Raw genomic sequence first — 8,490 nt, 5'->3', positions numbered from 1 at the left:
CTACAGAGAAGGAAGACAGGGTGATGAGTGAGGTTTTATTTGTCCTGCAGAATGACTCATTCAGCAAGAGTTTCCGACCCAGAATTCTCGTCTTTCTTTGCTCTATTCATCCCCACCTCCCCCAGCCTCTTTTATTTTTCTGTCCTTGGGCAGGTTTCCATTCAGCGTCTCCTGTCATCTTCTCCCTCAAATCTCAAAAAAATAATAATGACTTTTTTAAAAAAAACTTCAATTTCCCACAATTGCACTCAATTTACTCTGGGAACTCGTTTAAAGGGCAGGGGTTTTGAAACATGATCAACAAAATCATCAGTTCTGGGTTACATTAAATAGCATCCTTCCAGACTGAGCCAAGCCTTAAGAGGGAAAACAGCTCCCTTCAATCCCTCCCACCATGAATGGGACTCTGTGTCTCAGAAACTTTTTATTGAATATTTCCCGAAATGATGTCTGTCTTTCCAATAGGGAGAGTGTGCAGTCTTTCTCAGAACCCAGTCCCATCTTGAGTCCAGCTGCAGGCAGGTGTTACTCAACAGCCTTGGGCTGCTCTGGTGCTCACAACATCTCCATGGCAGATGCTCTGTGTTCTCAAGAAAGCTAGTCTTCTTTTGAAAAGAAGTGGGGTGAAGGGACACTAAATATAAAGGAATCAAAACATAGTAGACTGACTGGACAAAATGTCATACCATCTAACCAATTTTCATTGCAGCCATGCAAACCTAGGAGAACAAATACAGAAATTTGTGTTCATAAATCTGATTTCTCACATCTCTATCATTTCTTCTAATTTATTATAATACATATAAGATACTGTTCTTTAAACCTTGTCTTTCCCCAGCTGCAAATCAGGCAAAGACAAAGAAGGAACATACAGCAGTAATATTTCGCATGAAGATGCTGCTGCCCAGCTTTATAATGCACTGCCCTTTTATTTTAGGTCACATAATAAATGATCATATGGAAACTGTCTCTTCTGCATATTCTAAATCTGGCATGGCCTGGTACTGACCAAAGAGCCCAGGTTAATAGCAGCTTCTGTGGACTGCAGCTTATAGGAGGCAGGCTCTACCCCAGGCAAGAGTGACCAAGGCCAGGAAGAATCAGCCAAATCAAAGACCGTGTGTTTGGAAAGCAGGGGTTTTAACTCATGGAAGACTTGCTACAAACAGCAAGTTTAGGTCAAGGCTAGTGTCACAGAACCATGAGTTCATAGCCAAATTAATCCGTATCAACTGCAGTGATGTTCTCCTAAAGATATGAAGAGTGAACAGGTACCTAATGGGTGGATGAGGGGATAGAGAAGAAGCTGGTGAGCATCAGGAGTGCAGAGGTCTTCCTAGAAGTGTTAATATCCGCATTAATGGTGGTGTCTCTTCAATTAACCAAGTGAAGAATGGCTGGGTGGGGTGAGGCAAAGATTGGGTACTGCAGGAAGAAAGATTCACATTAGCAAGGACGTGGAGACAATAAACAGCACAGTGTGAGAGAGAAGCACAAGAATACATGAATGATGAATGAATGAATAAATAAGTGGCATGAAATGAGTAGGTAATAGTAAAGAACATTGATGGCATTTGAGAAGGAAAGTGATGTGGTCAGGTAAATGAATATGGCAACAGTATGTTGCAGGATCTTGGGAGAATCAGAGGATACAGAGACCTGTGACATCCCCTGTTTTTCCCCTACTGTCACACTAAACATGCTGCTTAATATTTAAAATTTTTAAATGTGTATCTTCACCCTCAATAGCAGGTACAGATTCTTTTTTGTCTTGTCCACTTCTGTATCCTCAGCAACTGCTAAGTGTCTAGCCTGTAGAATATAGCATATATCCAATCTATATGTGTATTGAATGCATGAGCATATGGATAAATAAATATATAAAATGTAAAGAAGACTAGGGCAATGACTGCTGGCATAGAAACAGAGATACATCCACGCAAGTCTTCATGAGGTGCTAAAATCGACAGCACTTGGTAACTGATTAGATTTGGGGCAAGAGAGAGGGAGGAGTCAAAGGTGACAGATTTAGGAAGTGAGTGTCTGAGAGAACGATGCTGCTTTGGGTGAGGGTGGGAGGCTACAGTCACAGGAGCAACAGTGGGACCAGGTCCAGATGGAGATGAGGCTGGCTTTTGTCCTGTTGAGTTAGGGTACTGATGGCTATCTCGCTGAAAAATCTAAAAAGCTGAAAATACAAAATCGAGGCTCAGAAAAGAGGTCAAAGCTAAAGAGAAAGATTGGATTTTATCTGTAGAGAGGTGTCAGTTAAAGTCATGGACAAGAGTGGACTTGTCAAGGAGGGAGGGCAGAGAAGAGAAAGCAGAGACAGAGCCTTAGGGAGGGTGGCAAGATGAGCTGCTGACTGAAGTCTGGGAACCATATCTTGATCTCATGATTTAGTTGTCTTGTCTCATCCATCCAGCCAACCCAGCAAACACACCAGATCCTTGTCCTGTCTAGGGGGATGAAGCCCTTAAATGCACACTGCATTCCAGCCATTAACTACAATCGCCAGTTCTTGTATTAACCACTAACAGCTATGGAGCAGCTCAGAGATTACCACTGGAGGCTGTACATTGCAAACTTATTTTTCCCTCTGATGCTACTTAGTTTCTGATGACGTTACTGAAATGAAAGGATTTTTTTTTAATGAGCTGAGAGAGAATCCACTTAACCCAATTGTTCGTAAAAGAAATAAAATGCATCAAGACTCTTTGCTTTGCGCCAGTCCACCAATATAGGATCCTGCCATTGGAAGAACCTTCTTATGTAAATATTTACAAGGAGAGTAAAAAAGGAAAGTGGTTTGGGGAGCCACCAGATGGAATAATACAAGAACAAACCTGAATACAGTTAAAACGGGCTTCACCAACAACAGGGCATCCTCTCAGGAATCTACTATTGCCTAGGGGGGTGAAGAAGGAAAAATATAAAGCGAAAAGCAGCTTCTGGCAGAATGTCTCTTGAGCCCCATTTCAGCTCATCTCTGAAAACTGGGTTTTTGTTTTTATAAAAATCTTCAAAAAGTAATTATAATAAGCTCCTTAATAATAATATTTATGAATTAATTCATTATCTATCATTCCTCTATAACCAACCTCTATTGTCTCCCAAAGTCCTTCAGAAGATAGCGTTTGAGTGCTTTGGGGTCCTTAGGCAGGAGTGGAGCTTCCTCCTGGGCTGTCCTCGCCTTTGCATTTTACTTCTGAGGTTCCAGAGTCTGTTCATGTTGTTAGACATGAGCCTATGATGCTTTCTCAGTTTCCATTCCTCCATCTGCCTTGGGCAGCCTGATTACAAAGAAAGGATCATTAAGAGATATATCAATTATATAACCTTTTTGCAACTGCTCTCTTGCCCTCCCCTCACCTCTCAGTGGGCTCCGCTGTGCAACCCTTTTCCAACTCAGAGCACATTGGAAGAAAACTTGGCTCACAATGCATTTTGCAAATAAACCACAAAATAACATGATTGTAAAAACGTTAGCTGCAAAAGTAATAAATAAGGAAATAAATAAGTGCATAACCACAGAGGCTTGTCTGGCTCCTCGGCTCTCTGACCACAGCGGCCCTTTGCTGTCTGTCCTCAGTAGCAGGGAGGCCAGGAAAATGGGAAGACATTTCATCCTTGCCCAGGGGTCTCATGGGTGGAAGTTACACCGAGATGGATTTTTTCCTCATTGTGAGGTAGATAGTTCTATGATAAAGCTATTCAATAATGAAAAACATTATCAGAGAGTGAGAGAGGTAGGCTTCTTGCCACCACTGTTTCAGATTCATGTACCATTTTTGAGCACATAATAGGAGTCAGGCTCTGTGCCTGGATGCGTTCACATGACATCTCTTAGGAAGCCTGGGAAATGGGTATGATTAGTCCCAAAATGCACATGAGCAAACTGAAGCCCCTCAAGAAACAAGCAGCGGTCAAACTACAAGATTTCACAGCTGCTGTGAAATCTCCATAATGATGGGAGCGGGGTGAGGGAGCATAGGAGAGATATGTGTGATTTTTCCCCCCCCCCCACTTTCAAGCCTGGCTGTTCAGATGTCTTCATTTACAAAGATTTGGGGATTAAAACACCAAAGTCGAAACACCAGGCTTGCCAAACTTTTTCACTCACTTTTACTTTGAAATCTTGATAGCTGAAAACTCCTCTTCACCAGAAGTCCGCAGTGGCTGAAGGATCTTGCCAAGTGTATGCCCAGTACAGTCCCATTAAAGGTGAAAGGGAGGCTGAAAGCTGGGCCTGAAATCGAGTGAAAGAGTGCAACGTTTTCAACTCAGAGCCCAGAATCTAGTATTCAACAATATTTTATGCCCCAGGACAGGGCTTAAGTATTGCTAATGGAAAAGAGAGCTCCTGATGATTAATATATACGGAGACAACAGCAGGTTCGGCACTGTGGTCAGGGCCCCTGCATCATACAACCTTTGAGGACCCTACTCACATCATGGTCACATGAATAGGCTCCTCCCCCAGTGTTGTGTAGTGCACATGATCTGTAGAGCCATTTAAGAGAGCCTTTCTTCAAGGAGGTACAAAAAGAAAAAAAAAAAAACTAAAGGAAAGACACAGCCTCAAATAAGTTAATCAAATGAGGGAGATAGATGAATATGCAAATGATAAGTGCAGTGTGTGCACTGCGAATGGAACCGCTAGTCAGTTTACCAATCTCACGTCCATTAACATCTTTGGTTATCACAACTCCATGAATAAAAGTTATTATCCCCATTTTCCAAATGGAGAAACAGAGGTTCAAAGAAGTAAAGTGATTTTTCTAAAAGCTCCCATTCTCATGTTAGAAGCCAAGCCCAGTGCCCCAGTTCCCAGGCGCTGCCTCAGGGCTCCTCCCTGGTGCCCTCACCACCATATTGGAAATGCTATCCAAGAGGGACCAACAGCCACTCAGTGTGCCAGACTCCAGAGGGAACTGTTGAAAGCCACAGTCGGGGAAGAAGGAATGGAAACCTTAGTAATGCGGGAGGCGCAGAGATGATAAGAAGGAGACTGGAAGAGGGGTGTATGGAGTAAAATGACCACAGTACTTTTGGACTCATTAAATGTCAAACCAAATTATTTTTTCTCTAGGACGTAGCATTCCAATGATGAAGATTTATGGTTTTAATACAAATTTTATTGTAACTCAATTGGGATGAAACTCTTTCTAAAATTCATTATGTGTTTATCTATATTCTAATACCAAGCATGAAGAATATAATCTAGTCTTTTGGTGGGGGGGGCTATAGGCTGTCACTTTGTTCATTTGAACTCTAATGTATGATGGCAGTCTGGGGACTCTCTAAATTTAAAGGGCTGCTTGACTTCCACACACAATTCAGATCACTATGATTTTTCATTCTTGAGGATTTGTGGTAGGGCTTTGTTTTGTTTTTCTGTCTTCTCTCTTCTTATGAAGCCATCAACCTCGGACTTCTCTCCGTTTTCAGTAGCCTGCCTGTGGCAGCCCCTGCTCCCACTTCTGATTTGCTGAGTTTGGTCTCATGTATTTGTAGGTAACCAAATGTATTAGCAGTTTGTATAAACTAAAATTAATCAAGCTCTGAGTGAAGTTGTACAGCCCATCAGCAGACTCTGCACTATTGGTGCATTAAGCTTGAGTCCTTCTTGTGGCCGTGCCCCAGTCCTTTGCTTATTTCCCAGGTTTATTTGTGTTTTCTCAATGAGTGGCCTTCAAGACCTAGCTCAAGTAAAACCTCCTTCAGAAAACACCCCGTGAGTTCCCAGCAGAAATGACTTCTGCCTCTGAACTCTCAAACTTTCAGGGGGTAGGTGGGTGGTCACCACTGCCTACCTTGGGTTTGTTGTCAGTGGGTTGCTCCCTCTATTACAATATAAGTTTAAAGACAGAATTTGCATTTTATTTGTCTTAACATCTTCTCCCAACGAGGACTTTGTCCATAAGTAAGACATAAATGTTGTCCTCAAGGGAATTTGATCCTAGTAGAAGGGGCAAATGGGAGGAGGAGAAAGGAGAAAATGTTGGTGGGGAAGGAAGATGAGGAGGGAGGTGGGAAAGGAGAGAAAGAGAAAGGGGAGGTGGAAGACCCTTTAGTCCCTTAGCTTAGTCCACTTTCCCAAACAAAGTATCAGTATCACAAAGTCAGGGGCCACTTCTGGCATTTCCTGAGTCTGTCCAGTAACTGCCAACAGATATGGCCAGCTGCCACCAGATATAGGACTGACGGACTGAACAAGGACACCCAGATGAGTCCTCAACCATGCCCACCAGAAAGGATATCAAAGGCCAGGAGGCCCCACTGCCTGGAGGTTGGTGGGAGGAGGGAGCAGCCCCAGCTGGCAGGAGACAATATACTCCTGTCGCTGTGGGCTCTGCCCTTTCCTGCCTCCCGGCAGCCTGGCTCCATAGCGCTGAGCCTGTCCTGGAGTGAACTCATCAGAGGCCCTCTTGCTTTCAGACAGGTATTCAAATGAGTAAATGTTTTATTTTAAAAGACTTTGTTTGAAAATATGGTTTCAGAACTTTCTCTGTTCCTCTTGCTCTCAGGCTCACCAATGCCAGGATAAGAAAACTGGGCCAGTTTGAAATCAACAAAATCAAAGCAATTAAACATTGGTTGGACTCCCAATATATGCCCTATGAATATCCCTGCTTTGGAACTTTCCACAACCTATCTTCTTTTGGATTTGTTGTTGAATGAACTGATGCACATCAGGTGACTTGGATTCTGATTCATCGCAGTATCGTCCTAATGGGTGCAGCATGGTCTTGCCACAGAATGATTGCCCTTCTAAGCTCTCATGGCTTTGATGGAGAAGCCTGCTGTGGTGGGTACTGCACAGCATCTCTGTTGTTTTGACCTTCCCAGTACCTACTTTCTCCTATTCTGGCAACAGCACTTACCTTTTCCTTTAGAGAACCATCCCTCCACTCTCAGGCCATGTGGCTTATGAGGAACTGACCTTACTCTTCTAGAGTCCCATGGTGGCGTTGACCCAGGCTTAGCCAATCAGCATATCTAACCTCACTGGCCACAGTAACTGAATTAGATATGGACACAAGCCCATGTCAGTCCATTGAGAGCTGATTATGGAATTTTTGCCAAAATTACCTGGGGGAAAAACAGAAAAACTTTCGGTTGGGTTTTTAAACTGATAGGATATAAACATGCAGCTGCTGACAAACACTAAGAAAAAGAGATGCCTGATAAAGAACCCAACACAGAGACAATCATAGTTGATAGAAGAAGAGAAGCATAGTTCTGATTTTCTTACTTGATACCTGTTGCAATTACTCAGTTATGTGCTCAAAATGTGATTTTTCACTTAGTTTACTTTGAGTTGAGTTTCTGTTAGTTGCAACTGAAAGAATCCTGATTAATACAGGGGCAGAGACAAATGTAATATAAAATTCCTATCTTTATAATGTTTTATAGTTTGCAAAGTACTATTATATGCATTATCTCATTTAAATATTATAAAAATTCTGAAAGTTGGCCATTATCATGCTCTCTTTTTAACACATGAGAAAATGGAGGTTAACTAAATTGCCCAAGCTCTGGTAGCCAGTAGGTACCAAAGCCAGCACTGGAATCTTGTGTTTCTGCTCTGAATCTAGTGGTACCCATCCTTATTTCAGGGAGTTCACTATCAAGAATGGAAGACAAGTGGGGTTCATGTATAAAATTAAATAACATAAAACTAGCTAGTCCATGCAATGGTGAAATATACCTAAAAAAGAAGGATTTGTTTGCAGTAAAACTGATGGTCCTTAGAGTAAATGATTTATGTGTTTAGAGGGGAGAGAGTGCTTGGCCAGCATTAGTGGAATGCACAGAGGAGAAGGGACTGAACTGTTGTTAAATTTTTCTATGGGCCAACCCGCTGGCGCAGCAGTTAAGTTCGCATGTTCCGCTTCTCAGTGGCCTGGGGTTCACCGGTTCAGATCCTGGGTGCGGACATGGCACCGCTTGGCACGCCATGCTGTGGTAGGTGTCCCACATATAAAGTGGAGGAAGATGGGCATGGATGTTAGCTCAGGGCCAGGCTTCCTCAGCAAAAAAAAGAGGAGGACTGGCAGTAGTAAGCTCAGGGCTAATCTTCTTCTTCAAAAAAAAAATTTTTCTAGAAGATTTTAAGGCATTTTCAGATGTCAGATCCAGAAAGGCCTTTAAAAATCTTCTAGTCCAATCCCTACTTTTTACCAAAAAAAAAAAAAAAAAAAAAACGGGAAATAGGACTCGTAAGAGAAAGGGGCTTGTTATTATTATTGACCACTCATTGTCTACTAAGTTCCAGGCTCTATTTATGTACATTATCACCAATTCTCACATCAACATTGAAGGTTAAGTATTATTATCCCCATTTTTCAGATTTGGAAAACGAAACTCAGTTTCTTCTCTTGGCTCTTTTGCATAAACTGTGCTCTTATCTCAAGTGCCCTTCCTTTTCGTATCTAAAGGAGAGACACCTCGATATCTTCTTTTTTTTTAAGTAATTTTATTGCG

At 42.2% G+C, this 8,490-nt stretch overlaps 1 long non-coding RNA gene across 2 annotated transcripts; it reads right to left on the bottom strand.

Moving 5' to 3' along the window:
- Positions 1-411: 411 nt before the first annotated feature.
- On the bottom strand, positions 412-3,289 carry LOC138919170 (uncharacterized). 2 transcript variants are annotated; one of them, XR_011429145.1, is made up of 3 exons: positions 3,102-3,289; positions 1,276-1,425; positions 412-719 (listed from the first exon to the last, which is right to left on the bottom strand). It is a non-coding gene; the product is annotated as an uncharacterized lncRNA (long non-coding RNA). The 2 variants fall into 2 exon arrangements; XR_011429144.1 differs by lacking the exon at positions 1,276-1,425.
- Positions 3,290-8,490: the final 5,201 nt, after the last annotated feature.

This window comes from Equus caballus, chromosome 19 (genome assembly GCF_041296265.1).
Source record: "Equus caballus isolate H_3958 breed thoroughbred chromosome 19, TB-T2T, whole genome shotgun sequence".
Taxonomy (NCBI): Eukaryota; Metazoa; Chordata; class Mammalia; order Perissodactyla; family Equidae; genus Equus; species Equus caballus.
This window is presented reverse-complemented; position numbering and strand designations above follow the sequence as displayed.